This window comes from Mustela lutreola, chromosome 2 (genome assembly GCF_030435805.1).
Source record: "Mustela lutreola isolate mMusLut2 chromosome 2, mMusLut2.pri, whole genome shotgun sequence".
Classification (NCBI taxonomy): domain Eukaryota; kingdom Metazoa; phylum Chordata; class Mammalia; order Carnivora; family Mustelidae; genus Mustela; species Mustela lutreola.
Genome location: NC_081291.1, coordinates 189,361,069 through 189,378,032, shown reverse-complemented (window position 1 = coordinate 189,378,032; position 16,964 = coordinate 189,361,069).

The following is a 16,964-nucleotide window of genomic DNA, read 5'->3' as shown; positions in this document are numbered from 1 at the left end:
CCAGATTCCTGGAGCAGACAATAGGAAACACTTTACTTCAATTCTCTTTATCCATCTACTTTTCCTTCCTCTTCCTCCCCACAGCCACTGGAGTCTCTCCTCAGAGCATTGGGTGCATTCAGCTACAGTTCACATAGCTAGACAGACCTATCCTACACACTGCCTTCACATTCTACCTCCTCTTCCAGGGAGGCCATGATGGCCTATTGCCAGATTGTCCCTGTCTTTTCTCACTCTGCAGCTTCCTCTGAAGTCAAATCCACTTCAGGTTCACAGATGGATACATGTCTTGGGTATCCTATTATGTTGTGCACAGGGCACTCATTTTTGGTTACAGATGTCCAACTCATTATGAACTGAAGGCAAGAGAAAATGGAAATGATTTATGCTGCCATAATGCTAACATCTCCCTGAATATTTTTAATTGGGCTATTTAATTAGGTGGTTTGACTTTCCCTTTTCCTTTTTTTTTTTTTTTTTTTTTTTTTGGTAAGAGTTCTTTATACATCTTTATATGTTCTAGATACTAGTCCTTTATCAAATATATGATTTTCAAATATTTCCCCCCATATTCTGAACTATTTTACTTGTACTTTGAAGTACCACTTTGGGTTTGATCTATTTTTTTTTTTTTTCCTGATCATTTCAAACTTTCATTAAAGCTTGCTTGTCTTTATACATTAAATTGATTTCACAATCAACTAATTTAAGGGTATCTGCATTTTCACACACACTAACACAAAAAAACAGTTTTATAGAAAACATTTAGAAGACCATCATGAAAATAAATATGCATAGCAGCTACACAGGATTAAATCCTTAGACATTCTAAAAAAATAAGGAGTCAGAGAGATCTGAAAGAAAAATAGGAGGTCAAGGACTCAAAACCAAATGAAAATAATGTTCTGTGAGTCAAACTTTGAGAGTTTCAGTAAAAATGCAGTGCCAACTGTATAAAAATTTTGTCACATTAGATGAAAACTTAGAAATATTCATTTTTCCTTTTCAGATAATTCATGATCATCACAATTTATATTATTTCTTCAGTAGTTTAGAAACAAAGAAAAGCAAAATATTAGTCATGGTGTCAGGTTTGTTATTTTATAGCTTCACATTATATATTGTTATTTTACCATGAATTCTCCTTGTAATTTACTTCTATGTTTGATTTTGTTGAACTGATAAGTTTCCCCCTCTTTTTTTTTTTTCATGCTATACAGCAGAAGGAATTATTTTCAAGCCTGATGGACATCCTTTTTATTGGATGTTTTTAGGAGGTTGATAACTGGTAACTTACTTAGTGGTTTCTATATCATAATTAACAATGATGACAAAAATATAAACCTAACAGTATCATTTATGAGTTTGTAGTTTTTTTTAAACTATCTTTCATAGATTCCATTTTTATCACACAGAAAACCCATGAGTTGCACCTGGTAATAAGCAAGATTTATTTATCTTTTATTTTTTAAAAGATTTTATTTATTTATTTGACAGAGACAGAGATCACAAGTAGGCAGAGAGGCAGGCAGAGGGGGAGGGGTGTAAAGGTCCCCTGCTGAGCAGAAAGCCTGAAGTGGGGCTCCGTCCCAGGACCCTGAGATCATGACCTGAGCAGAAGGCAGAGGCTCAACCCACTGAGCCATCCAGGTGCCCCACATTTATTTATCTTTTAAATAAATGAAAGGAATAATATTCTGTAGGGAGAAGTAGAGGGAAGCTTAAGGCAGGTAAAAATTATGAAAACAAAAACCAAAACAGAACAAATCTGGTTGGTATTCCTAGGTCATATTCCTGTCTGTGGCACTGATCTATGATTCTTTGCAGTGCTTCTCACTATGGAAGTTAGGCACTCGACAGAAATATTGAACTGTAAAAATAATAAATGGGTAATGAAACTCCTTCCCTCTCTCTAGTATATAGTGCCTGTGTCAAGTTGAACACTGAAGCGATTGAGTTCCATAGGCTTGTGAGTACAGGTAAAAGTTGGTTAAAACTGATGAAATCTAAATCACGTATCATTTTTTGAACTATTTTCATTTGTCTTTTTCAACAGTTTTGGGGAATCAAACCAATGGGCAATTGCAAACTAGTGCTATCTTATTTTAAGAACTATTTTATTTTAGGGAAGGAGATATAGTTATGCTGTTTTTATCAATGGAATAAAATAATTCTAATTTATGATAAAATCGGGGCTTTTAATATTTAGATTTAAAAATTACTGGCATTGAGAGTTTTTTGTTAGTATTACTCACCAAAATTAAACATACTCTTAGCTTAAATGTTCAAGAAAACTAAAAAACAAGGTAAATATAGGGAAACTTATTGGAGGAGTGGGAGGTGCTCATTTTTTTCAATATGGCATGACCTACTGTGATATTGGAAGCGGTAGTTAGAATCAAGATCAGTATGATTGGAGTATCATAGGCCAACTATTTAGCAGTCACAGCTATAACTTCCATATAAAATTCTGTGCCAAGCACAAGTAAAAGAGGTCAGCTAGATGTGAGTAATCCTTTAGTAACTAACATAAGCTCTTCATTAGTAGTATTTTTTCCTTTTTATCAAAATCACGACATAGAGAGTTATAGACATAAGATCACTAACAAATGTAGGCAAAAATACTCATGTTCTATCTCCAGTCTTTACACAATGATAATCTAGTGTAGATCCCTTGAGGTTAAAGATCTGAGAACTATACAAACAACCTCCGTTAGTTTAATTTCATAGATATATTTATGATAGTCTGGATTAACTGCCTGTTGAATTTTAATGAAAAATGTTTAAGTCTGTTAGTATCACAAAAATAGAATTCTAAAGAAGCTGTAACAATTCAATTTGGACCATCAAAGAATGTGCAGTCATGCAAGAAATTTGAATATGGAAGAGCAGTAAGTATACATGTCACTATGTAGCTATTTGTGATTTTCTATTTGCAATATTTGTTTTGCCTGAAGTTATAATTTTTGGTTTATTATTTAAACACCATGTGTTTCTAGTTTAATACCATGTACCAGGCACACAGTTAAATATATTTTAATCTCTAATTTTCACAATATCCTATGTTGTATTTTAAGTATTTGACAAATGCTTCTTATGGCCCGTACCTTATATTAGGAGTAGTAATAAATAATGAACAAAAACAGATCTGGTTTCTACACTAGTAAAGTCATCATTAGAATAATCTACATAGAAATTAATGAAATAATCATAAAAATCACCTGAGCCTTAAAGTTGTGAAATAAATCTCCCCAAATTACACATTTAGTAAGTTGCTGTATGGAGAGAAAAAAACCTAATCTGTAACTACTGCACTATGGTATCGTTCTACTTCCATTGAACAGTCATTGTGTTCATTGTAAGGATAAAGAAAAATCCAATTTCTCAACTTTACAAATGTGTTTATTTTGAAAGAAAATACTTGAAATTTAGTCCTTCTATATATCTGAAAGCATTAAAATGTATTTTTTCCTGATCAGTACTTTTAATAATGTTTAAATACAAATTCTTATTTTGCCATACATTGTTAAAAGTTGGTATTTGGTATTTGTAGCTGGGGAAATTTTATTTTTTCCCTTGACTTCACATAATAAGATAAATTTCAGTTTATATATTTAATTTAACAGGGACAATCAACTTCAAATTTGTATTAAAATAAGCTAGGGTATTCTGTTATTATGACAATAAACATTTAAGACACTTTTTTTTTTTCAGTGAATGAAGATAGTTTATTTCTTTATCATGTCAAAAATCACATGTGGGTCCAGATGTTCTGTAAGTGTTCACTCCATTATCCATGTTTTATCTTGTGACATTATCATTATTAATAACATGATATGGACAGTATTGCATGGTATTTTGTGGTGAAGCCTAAGAGTGATGACTCACTTGCTCCAATTACACAAGCCAAAACCCAGTCACATGATATTAACCTTAGTGTGTATGGATTTGGTAAGTGTGTGTGAATGTAAGTGAGTGAAAACATCATATAAATATGTTCTTGTGTGTCTAGAAAGATAAATATAAAATTTGAGACATAACACTTTCTTTTAACTGAATGTTTTGGTAACATTGATAAGGATCATCATTTTTTTTAAATATTTTATACACATTCCTGTCACAAAAACAAAAGAATAGTTATTTTGTTCTTATATTCTAATTATTTATTTAAGAGAGAGAGATCAAGAGTGAGGTGAAGAGCAAAGGGAGAAAGTTAAGCAGACTCCCTGCTACCCAGAGACCCCCATAAGGCTCCACTCCAGGACCCAGAGATCATGACCTGAGTGACGGCAGATGCTTATCTAAGTGAGCCACCCAGATGCCCCCAAAGGAATAATTATTTTACAATTATTTGTTTTTTTTATTCTCAGTCAATCTGAAACAGTGGTCAGTCACCAAATAATATTAATGATTCAACTATGAAAAATAAATAGAGCTGAAATGTAAGGAGAAAAACTGGCTGAAGATAACAGATATAAAGAATTTTCTGAAAGTCCACTTTGTAGGCTGTGCACTAATCTGGCCAAAAGTATCCGAATTGAAATATTCCAAAGTATTATGGTTTTACCTGAGAAGAATGAATGGGAACAGAACAACACAATTCTAAAAGGGCCAGCTACTCTTCCCAACTTGGTCCTTACTGGTTGTGGAGCATACATATAGACTATCAATCGATGCTTGATTTTATTGTTTTTGCATTCAACCATAATTGTTTTGTCACTGTGACTTATTATATATGAACTTCAGTGGAATTTTCCCAAATGATGAAGTGGGTTTTTTTCTCCTTAACTTACATATATCTAAAGAAATACCTAGTAGAATTTCTGAATGTTGATATATTTCAGATAAATTTATATATAAATATATGCCAATAAAATATTCTAGATGGGCATACATACAAGGACTTAGATATATGCTATTAATATTTATACTACTTGCTTAGCCAAGCAACCTCAAATTTTACCAAGTTACAAATTAAATAGAAATTACTGATAAATTTATTACTAATTTCCCTAAATATATCTTAGAAAAATATTGGCCATCCCTAAGTGAATAGATAACTGAAATATTATTTTCATGTTTGTTTCATTCATATTTATAATTGTCCATACAATGCAGTACCACTTTGAAGATAACATCTGTGACTTAAATTTATGTATGTTAACATGGAAACACCTCAATAATACAAAGTTTCCTAAAGAAAAGTTGCTTAATGTTACACAAAACATAATTTATATAAGTTTTTAAAATATCAAATTTCAATATTGATATATGTAAGATAAGTATTATTCTGGTCACCTGAGGTTTATAGATGAACATGGGATTGAACCCAGAATGAACAAAGCAGAATTTAAATTTAACTGAATATTTTATTTCACAGATATAAAAAAGTAGTACACAAGTTAATGAGTATAAATTATAAATTATATGTAAACATCTGTTTGCTTTTTTTGGTAATTTTTCTGTATTTTAAAAAAAATTGTCTTTTTAAGAGGAAAATGTTGCAAGATACTTTTCCAAAAATATTTACTTGTGAATTTATGAAAATATTTTAATGTAATACATGTTGGTACTAAAGAACCTCTGGTTAAAATTCTCTATATAATTACAAACCCAAAATGACCTTTGTTAGAGTGAAAGGTATTAACATATTACAGATCCATTCCTAAGAAATCTGGCCAACGAGTGGAAGTTTCAAGGCATCTCTGTGTCTACTTCCCACAGATGACAATCAGGAGGATGAGAAGCATATATAGAGTTTTGTATATTTTAAGAGATTAAAGCTATTGAAGTTGTAGCAATAAAACTAGGATGAGCAAATAAGCTGACTTATTCTTACCATTTGTTGAAAGAATCTAATTTAGTATGAATAGACTCTGTGGATTGAAGAGTAATGGAAGAGAAATATTTGGGAGACTTTTTATCTTTTAAAGTAGGTTCGAGCAAGAGTGTATTAACTGAGGTCAAAGAAAAGAGAAATTGTCAGCCTTGCTAATTTTGAAGACAGGTCTTTGCTCCCTGAGAGAACAGCCATCTGGTGAAGAGATACTTTTTATCCTATTACAATCCTTTAATTTAGTACCTTGCTCAGGAGTGAAGTTATTACTAACATTATGATTAATAATATTTCTGAACACCTATGAAGATTTGAGCATTGATATGTTAAGCAAAATACATTCAGGTAAGACTGAGCAAAGGAAACTGTTATTTGCCTCAAATAACACCTTGAGAGGTATGTGTATGTGTGTGTGTGTGTGTGTGTGTGTGTGTGTGTAAAACACTTGTTTTAATATCTGTGTTTCAGATCTATGAACTAAAGCTCTAAAATGTTAAAGAACTTGATAATAGTCACGTATAGAAATCTGCAGAGCTGAATGTAATTCTAGATCCCGACTCATCAGGAAACCCATCCTCAAATTCCAAGGTAATCTTGTCAGAATTTGCTTTAAAAAAGTTTAAACAAAATTGAGGTGAGAAATCATGCTATAAATCATGGATTCATACAAAGGTATTTTTTTTTTATTTTTTTAAAGATGTACTTTAGTTATAGAAGGATATAATAGAAGAATGTGGACTCTGGTATAAAAGAGATTCATATTAGAATCCCTGAAAATTAAATTTCCATCTGAATCTCACATCTCAGGTTTCTAATCATTAAAATGGAGAATGTAAGCACTTAATTTGCAAAATTATAGTGAGGTCTAAATGTATAAATATATGCCAACTGACCTATATATAAATAAAATTTAACAAAACAGTAGGAGTAAAAGTGGAATATGGGCTGAGATATTTATACTTTTCCTCAAGATATTCTTGACCCCAACCCTCTTTAATATTTTTCTTTTTAAGGATTTTAGTCCTGCTGCAAGTTCTGAGCCTTCACAATGCCCTAATTTTATCTGAAATATAAGCTTTTTTATCCTAGCCACAGTCCTTAAATCAATAGTCTGAAAAAAATCTAAGGATTAGAAGAATTATGTTCTTAAGTAAACTTGCATATTGATAACATTACCTTTATTATTAGATAGGAACTTTATAAACTTGTTTATAATAGAGGAATCAGAAAACCATGGCCAATTCCCTGCTTTATCACTAACTCATTGTATCAGTTCAAGCTACTAAATTATCCTTTCCTTATTTTTGGTTTTGCTACATACTAAAAAACAACAATTAAACAAACAATTTTTCTATATCCTTTAGCACTATTTGATTGATTTTTTTTTTCTTTTCCAAGAACTTTACTTTGGGTTCCATATACATGGAATCAGTATTCATTTAAAGCTTTAAAAAAATCTTCTGCCAATTTACGTACAACTCTTTTTTGTTGTTGTTGTTATTGACCTAAATTTTATTTTTCATTGTCCACACCTAAAACACTGTTAGCCAAACTTAGTATCAGAAAGAAATTTCCCTCATTTCTACCTTTTGACAATTTACAATATATTAAATGCAGATGTTTGATGGAAATATCAAAATTTTAAAGTAGATATGTAAGATCCATTACAGGGGTTAATAAGTTAACCCTTGTCCATTTGAGTGTTTCAGAAAAGCACTCTGTGATTCTCGTTTCATAACTTCTACCATTTATACCATTTTATATTTGGTGAAATTTTGTGTCTATTTGCTTAATCAAACACGTACAACTCTTAATGTTTACTATTTCCTTTTACTCAATGACCTTTAGGATAGATTAATTCTCCAAACTTCTGCATTGCTGCAATAATGAAGAAAGATGATCTGACTGGTAGTTAATTTTTTTTCAAAGTTATTTCTAGGATTGTTCTTTTTAATGGTCTAACTTTTAATATTTTTAGAGAAAATAGATTTCAGAGTAGAGACAGATTGAGGAAGGGTTACTAGAGTCTTGAACTCAAAGGCACAGAAGTGCTAGGGACATTGAGCAACATGAGCTAGAATGAGACAAAACAGCTGGGCCACCTAGGCAGTGTCTGAGCTTGTATAAGACTTCTCTTATATTCTGCTTGTAACCAGGTTGATGGGACAGATTATAAAGAATTCTGATGACAGATATTTTTCCAGCTGATTTGACCAAATACACATTTTTTAGAGGATGTCTTGCAGTCTTCAGAAAGAGAATTAGTGAGAGATAGGAAGGTTATTATTAGTAAAGTATAAATATATAAATATACAGATATATAAATATATAATAATTTATATATTTATATATTTAACATAATATATTAAATATATATATAAATATATATTTAAAATGAGATCAAAGCAGATTTGGAATGGAAAGAAAAAAGCTCTCTCAGATCATTAAATTAAAATAAGGTTTTTTAGGAATTACATCAACACTCAAATATGGTGGAAATTTCTGAACATGAGTGCTTGAAGCAATCCTTTGAAGTTCCATATCCAAAACCAAATTGTTAACTAAAGTGATAGGGTATTGGATGTGTCCAGAAATCCTGAGTGAGACTACAATGCCTAGATACGGGAGAACAACTTGCTTACAAGTATACCTGAATATGGACCTAGACGCAAAGAGATTCTCTTATATTCTTAAATACCTTCAAATGCACTCCTCTATCTTTCTCTCAGAAAGACATTGCTTTACTTGAAATTCCCTGAGGTGAGACTTTTCATTTTTCCCCACCCTGTACAAACCATAACATTTTATAAATACTTTTCTTCCCTTCCCTATTACCACCTCCAGATAGTTACTTTTCCAACTTCATGAAGGTTTTTCTTTAGACAAAGTTTATGAAATGCTATTATACTATTCCTTTCTCTTTTTTGTAGTAGGCATGTAATATGATACAGTCTTTGTTCCTCAAACAGATATTCATCGAGGATTCTGGCAACATATTCCTCCTTGTTACTAAAAGTCTTATCATCATTTAACATGACTTTAATGCTCATACCAATGAACTAATCAAATTATTAGCTCCAATGCCACTGATCTCAACAATTCTTCAATTAAAAATTTCATTTCCAAAGCCAGATTTAGAAATTTGTCATCATTCTCAGAAATATTGTAACAAGATTGATTAATATCTATGGGAACCGTCTTGTAAACATAATAATTTAATAGCTTTGTTGAGATATCAGTAGCATACAATAAACTACATATATTTAATGTATAATAAGTGATAAATTTTGACATATGTATACATAATAAAAATATAACCTCAATGAAGATAATGAATGTGTACATTACCTTTAAAAGTTTCATATCTCTTTGTAATCTCCATTTCTCTTGATCTTCCCCATACCTGCGTCTCCAGGCAATCATTTACCTGCTTTCTGTCTCTACACATTAGATGACATAGTCTAAAATTTTATATATTGGAATTATATGATATGTACTTTTTTAGGAGGAGCGGTGTGGCTTCTTTTATTCAGCATAATTGTATTGAGATTCAACATGTTGTTGTGTGTGCAGATAGCACATTTCCTTTTAATTATTGAGCAGCATCCCATTCTATAATGTGCCACAATTTCTTATCCTTTCACTTCCTCATGGACATTTCCGTTCTTACATTTTGGCTCTTAGACACAAAGTTATTATGAATATTCAGATATATATCTTTTAAGGGACATAGGCTTGGTTTTATCTTAGGTAAATATCTAGGAGTAAAGTGGCTAGATGTATGATGGATTGATTTTTAATTTTCTAAGAAATTATCAAATGTGTTTTCCAAAGTGGCTATATTGTTACATTCTGCCAGCAGTATATAAGATTTATAGCTTCTCTATGTACCTTGCCATAACTTATTTTTTCTTTCATTTGTTTATCTGGTGAAGTGCATTAATTCTATTTTACAAATATTAAACCAAACTTATTTTCTTACAATAAAACCCATTTTGTCATGCTGTACTGTTATATTGGATAATTGCCCAAAGTCTAGAATCAGCAAATTGGATTTGATAAATTTTATTAATATTTTTTATTACTATGTTCATGAGGAATATCATTCTGTAGTGCTGATTTTTTTTTCTAGTTCTGATTTTTCTTTTCTAGACTATGTCATCTAATGTGTAGAGACAGAAAGCAGGTAAAAGGCATATGGATAGGATAGCCTCATAGAATGAATTGAAATATATTTGTCTCTAAAAGTTTGTATAAAATTGATATTTTTTTCCTTTAACATTTCATAGAATTCACTAGTGAAGCCCTGTACGTCTGAAGTTCTCTTACAGAAAAGATTTTAGTACAAGTTAATTTTTTTATGAATAAGAATATTCTGGGAATTTATTACTTTGTTCATAGCATTTAATAGTTTGTATCATCCAAGAAATTTGACTCTTTTATCTAAGTTGTTGAAATTATTGGTAAATATTTATTCATAATATCTCCCTTTTAAAAATATTATTTAGACATGTAATATACAGTAATGTGCATAATACACATGAGAAGATGTGAAATAATGCTACTTCTTTCTTTAATGATTCTGGAAATTTGTGTCTTCTGGGTTTATTTGTTTAATTCTTTCCTTTTTTCCCTCCATGTCTCCCTTCCTTCTTTTTACTCTTCTCTCTCTCTCTCTGTTTCTTGTACATTCTGGCTAAAGATTTATCAAATTTATTGATCTCACAGAATTTGCCTTTGGTTCCATTGACTTTCTTCTTTTTTCGTTGTTTTCAGTATCATTGATTTCTGCTCTGAGATTTACTATTTATTTTTTTCTGCTTATTTCATGGTTTTCTCTTATTTTTCTACATTCTCAAATAGGAACTGAAGTAATTGATTTATGTTTTTCTTTATTTTAAATTTCAAAACCATAAGATACCTAGGAATAAACCTAACCAAAGAGGCACAGAATCTATACTCAGAAAACTATAAAGTACTCATGAAAGAAATTGAGGAAGACACAAAGAAATGGAAAAATGTTCCATGCTCCTGGATTGGAAGAATAAATATTGTGAAAATGTCTATGCTACCTAAAGCAATCTACACATTTAATGCAATTCCTATCAAAGTACCATCCATCTTTTTCAAAGAAATGGAACAAATAATGCTAAAATTTATATGGAACCAGAAAAGACCTCAAATAGCCAAAGGGATATTAAAAAAGAAAGCCAACGTTGGTGGCATCACAATTCCAGACTTCAAGCTCTATTACAAAGCTGTCATCATCAAGACAGCATGGTATTGGCACAAAAACAGACACATAGATCAATGGAACAGAATAAAGAGCCCAGAAATAAACCCTCAACTCTATAGTCAACTAATCTTCAACAAAGCAGGAAAGAATGTCCAATGGAAAAAAGACAGCCTCTTCAATAAATGGTGCTGGGAAAATTGGACAGCCACATGCAGAAAAATGAAATTGGACCATTTCCTTACACCACACACAAAAATAGACTCAAAATGGATGAAGGACCTCAATGTGCGAAAGGAATCCATCAAAATCCTTGAGGAGAACACAGGCAGCAACCTCTTTGACCTCACCCGCAGCAACATCTTCCTAGGAACAACGCCAAAGGCAAGGGAAGCAAGGGCAAAAATGAACTATTGGGATTTCATCAAGATCAAAAGCTTTTGCACAGCAAAGGAAACAGTTAACAAAATCAAAAGACAACTGACAGAATGGGAGAAGATATTTGCAAACGACATATCAGATAAAGGACTAGTGTTCAGAATCTATAAAGAACTTAGCAAACTCAACACCCAAAGAACAAATAATCCAATCAAGAAGTAGTGTTAGAATTTTTTACTGGAGTTTTATTTGTACCCCACACATTTAAATTTTTTTAAATTCTTATTTTGTTCTGACTACTCTCTAATTTCTATTTTCTTTAACCCTTGCATTATTTAGAAGTATATTCTTTAATTTCCAAATAGATATATCTATTATATTTTTCCCATGATTTCTAATTTAATTCTTTTTTGGTCAACAGAAATGTTTTGTGGTACATGACTCAAATAAAGTTGATTGAGATTAGGTTTATTGAACAAGCATATCTTACTTGAAATATGTCATGGATACTTGAAATAAAAATGTATAATCTGCTGTTGGGTGAGATGCTTTATAAACAGCAGTTAGGTGAACTGATCAAGAATGTTGCTCAAGGCTTTATCCTTACTGATTTTCTATTTCCTATATCAGTTACTCAGAGGAGAATTCAAATCTTCAACTACATTTGTGGATTTTCTATGTCCTTGTCTAAAACTACTTTTTTGCTTTATGTGATTTGAAGCTTTGCTAATACATGCTAAATATTTTGGATTTTTATGTTCTCATCATTAAATTACCATTTTACCATTATAAAATGACTTTCCTTATTGCTTTCATTAATTCTTGCTCCAAAATTTATTTTTTCTAACATAAATATAGCCATTCTAGTTTCTTTTGATTACTGTTGTATGGTATATTATTAATAATGATAATAGATAATATATAAATAATATGTTATAATATCTATTATTATCTAATATGTCTATTAATCTATTATATAATTATTATATGGCATTATCTAATATATTATCTATTATTAATATTAACAATATAATAATACATATTAATGTTAGTATGGCATATTATTATTCTATTATGTTAGCCTATGTGATTCTTTATAATTAAATAGATATTTTGAGGTAGCATATAGTTGAATTTTGTTTTTTTTTTTCTTCAATCTAATAACTTCTGGCATTTAATGTAGTATTTGTCATTTATATTTAATGCAATTATTGGTATGATGTTTAATCTTAAAATTTTCTATCTGGTTTCTATTAATTACACTTATTGTTTCTCTTTCCATTGTTTCTGGATTTCTTTTTTTTTTTTAAGATTTTTATTTATTTATTTGACAGACAGAGATCACAAGTAGGCAGAGAGGCAGGCAGAGAGAGAGAGGAGAAAGCAGCCTCCCCACTGAACAGAGAGCCTGGTGTGGAGCTCTGAGATCATGACCTGAGCTGAAGGCAGAGACTTTAACCCCCTGAGTCACCCTTCTGGATTTCTTTTAAGTAATTAACCACATTTTATAATTCAATTAATTTCCTTGCTGGTTTATTAGCTACAACATATTGTTTTGTTGTTTTAGTGGTAGCTTTTGGTCAGTACTATATTATAGTCTATTTCAAACATTGTATAAGAATATTAAAATAGTATTTAATTATTTCCTCTAGGTTTCCATGTTTTGCTGCTATACATTTTACTTCTATATAAATTATAAGCCCCAAATTTCTTATTTTGCAGACATTTTATTTAGATGAGAAAGCATTCTAAAGTGTTAGCATGATTTCCTCCTCATCCTCTTCCTCTTATTCCCCGTTTTTATTTTTCTTAAAATTTGGAATATGTAAGTTTTACTGTCTGAGTACACATGGAAGGAAAAAAGAAGAAAACATACAACTTTGGCTTTGCCTGCTCTGGAATTATCAGAGTTGAGTGAGAGTCTCTGGTACATTATTTTTTTCCAGAGCTGCAAAGGTAAGGATACTGCCTTAAAGCTCCTCTTCTAAGGTATCCCATTATTATAGAGCTTGGAGGAAAAAAATCTATTCATCTACAATGTTAATGCTCTTGGCAGAAATTTTTATTGAATTTTACTATATACTTTTATTTTCATTTTCTGATTTTAGTTCTGTGGTTATCATTCCTTTTGGTTATTCTGTTACATTTTACAAGGTAGTATAATTATTTATTACTATTGCTTAGTAAATCTGTAAAAGACTGCATTTTCATAAAAGACCTGTCTTGTTTTTTCATTTGGAATTTGTAGTTTTATTGTTATTGAAGGATAACTTTCATTCACATTTTATAGATTATTTTATACATGTACACATAGGAATGATAGCATCAGTAAAATAAATAGATTTGAGCAAACCTCAAACTTTTAAAAAACTAAGGCGCCTATCTATTACATTTATCTACTTCAGAGTTATATATTTTTTTATTAGTAGTAAGAGTTATGCTCTCTACCTGCAAGGATATTAATGATGTAGATTTTTAAAGAGAATTCCATTATTATTTTCATTATTAACTTCAAAGCTATTCTGATACCTATTCTGCACACAATGACCAGTGACAGCCAAGTCTTCACTGTAACCTATCAAACTGTGGTTTCAAGTGGTTAAAATATTTTTTAATATATATCTTATAGCTGATTAAGTACAGTCTTATTTCCATTAAAAAATGTTTTACTGAATATTTAACTTGGTTATGTGCTAAAAACGGGAGATATAATAATAACAGGGAAAGTACATTCATTTCTCTTATGAGATGACGGGGAAGTGGGCATTTGCCTATTTTATTCATTATTTTTCTTCCTAAACCTTAGAATATTGCATTATGCTGGCTCACTCTATTAAGACATGAGGATTTACACAAAACCTTGGTTAGCCCAGGACTTCAAGATGAGATTCATCCCTGAAATCATTTACTTGGTTCAAGGGAAGTTACAAACAAAGGCTGATAATTGGTACATTCTCAGCTAATATTATCTAATATTTTTCTGATAATTTATAATTTTACTATTGATATAAGCATTTATAATGTGTTGCTCGATATAGAAGATAATATTGTAATTGAGAAAATGTGATCCAAGGAAAAAAACACACTTATAATATCAAAATAATCACACACTTTGCCAAATTAAATAAAACAAGGAAATTATTAATTAAATACCAATAATGTTCCCTCTCCTTTCTGTATTTGAAAACAAATGAAGTAGTCCATCAGTTTTATTGTATAAGCAGGTCAAAAATATTCTATCTGTTCTATAGTTCAAAAAGCAAAAAACCTAAAGGGATATTCAAAACAATCTTTTCTATCATTTTCAATATAAAATTACAGTGCAGACCTTACATTGATAAATTGCCCTGTGTATAACCTGTTCCATTTGTAGCTCAGGGAAATTGGATAATATAATATCATTATGTATATGGAAGAAAAATCGTAACTTCTTATCTCCCATAGAATCTATAAACTGTACTATAAACACAATTACATTTTTCTATTGATTTCCCTGAACTCTCTTTAGGGTCACTCTTATTTTTACTCTGAGGAGACAATTTGACTTCTTGTTTTCCAGAGTTACCTGGAAGAGTAATAGTCACTCTTCACATTGTACTCTTTCCTTGTCAATGAAGGTTTTGATTAAATAATTTATTTAAAATATGATAGGTGATAAATTTTGAAATGCAGGGAGACCAGTGAATACTTAACCAAGGAAAGGAAGATTTCCACCCTCCCTGGAGGACTAGGCAATTCTCTTAATTGGCAATCTAGTAATTCTTCTTACATTTACTGTGGAAATAAACTATAAATGAGAAATAAAAATGAATAGGAGAAGTCACTTAACATAAACCATAACATCAAAAATAAAATACCCAACTTTTGTAGCAACATGGATGGGACTGGAAGAGATTATGCTGAGTGAAATAAGTCAAGCAGAGAGAGTCAATTATCATATGGTTTCACTTATTTGTGGAGCATAACAAAAAGCATGGAGGACATGGGGAGTTAGAGAATAGGGGGTTGGGATAAATTGGAAGGGGAGGTGAATCATGAGAGACTATGGACTCTGAAAAACAATCTGAGGGGTTTGAAGTGGTAGGGGGGTGGGAGGTCAGGGTACCAGGTGGTGGGTATTATAGAGGACACGGATTGCATGGAGCACTGGGTGTGATGAAAAAATAATGATACTGTTATGCTGAAAATAAATAAATAAATAAATAAATAAATAAAAGAAAGTTACCTCATTAAAAAAAATAAAATAAAATGATATTAAACTACCATGTAAAGTTTCAAATCACATATTTAGAGGTGATTTTTTTTCTGTAATTAATTTTTGTTTCTGAATCTGTTCTGAGGCTTCCTCTGCATATTGGAAATAAATATATTATTAGCAAATTTCTTGTTTCCTCAAGTCATTTCACATTTAACCTGACAATTCAGAATTTTCTCCTACACCTAAATACAGGTCTCTTTGGGCCTTCTGTCTTTCTATCTCTGCAATGGTTTACAGGGCACCAGAAACACAGTTATTCTGCCCTTGAAGTACCCCTCAGCTATGCTGAGTCTCTTGTCCTTATATCATGCCAATGTCGGAAACTTTGGGAGCAAACACTTCTCAGAGTATCAGACAGAAATTTGCTATAGGTCATATGATTCTCAAATTATTAATTGTGTCCAAATGTTTAACATCCCCACACTTTTGTATTAAACTGGGATAGGTAAATGGACCAGGTAGAGAAAGACATATATAGACCCTTTTCAACATCTAACTTTGTCTCTCTTCCAACAAAAAGGTCATTATCTAGGATGGAGGAAAACAGAAATGTTTATTTAAGCAAAATGGAAATGTGGGAGGGAGAAGTGGATATTTTAAATATGATTCTGCCAAAATCTCTTTGTTTCATACATGGATTATGGGTTTTATCTTAAAACTAAGAACACCATTAATTTTTCCATTAAATGGAAATCTGTGTTAGAGGAAATTAAAGACTTATATGTTACTATTCAGAGGAGAGCCATGGGATTAAAAAGATGGGATAGATGATATGGGTAACCATCCATTAATATTTCACAATTTCATCCTGATGATAATAGAAAAAATAATTGAATTAATTCACAAGATTTTGGTTTATTGCAATTTGTTCTTTTGGAAGACTATGTAAGAGAAAACTAATAGTTAGTGGTTAAATTTCTAGATACATAATTATTGGTACAATATTTTAAGTCGAGAAAGATAGCCCCATGGAGATAGCTGTAGATCCCATGATCTGAAAAGCAGTGCAAATTAACCAGCCTGTATTTTAAAAAGGCAAACTTGAAGCTTCCCATTGGATGCAATGGAATCAAATCCATGTCTTTCCCTGACTTTGTACTCTTTCAAAACTTGACATCTCCTCCTGCTCTTATCTTTTCTTTTGCCAGAGGTCATTATGCTTTAATTTGTTTTAGACTTTAATATATTTTAGAAAATCTCCTGGCATTTTGGAATCTTTAAAGAACATGGCAATATCCCACCTTGTCTTGTGTTCTCAG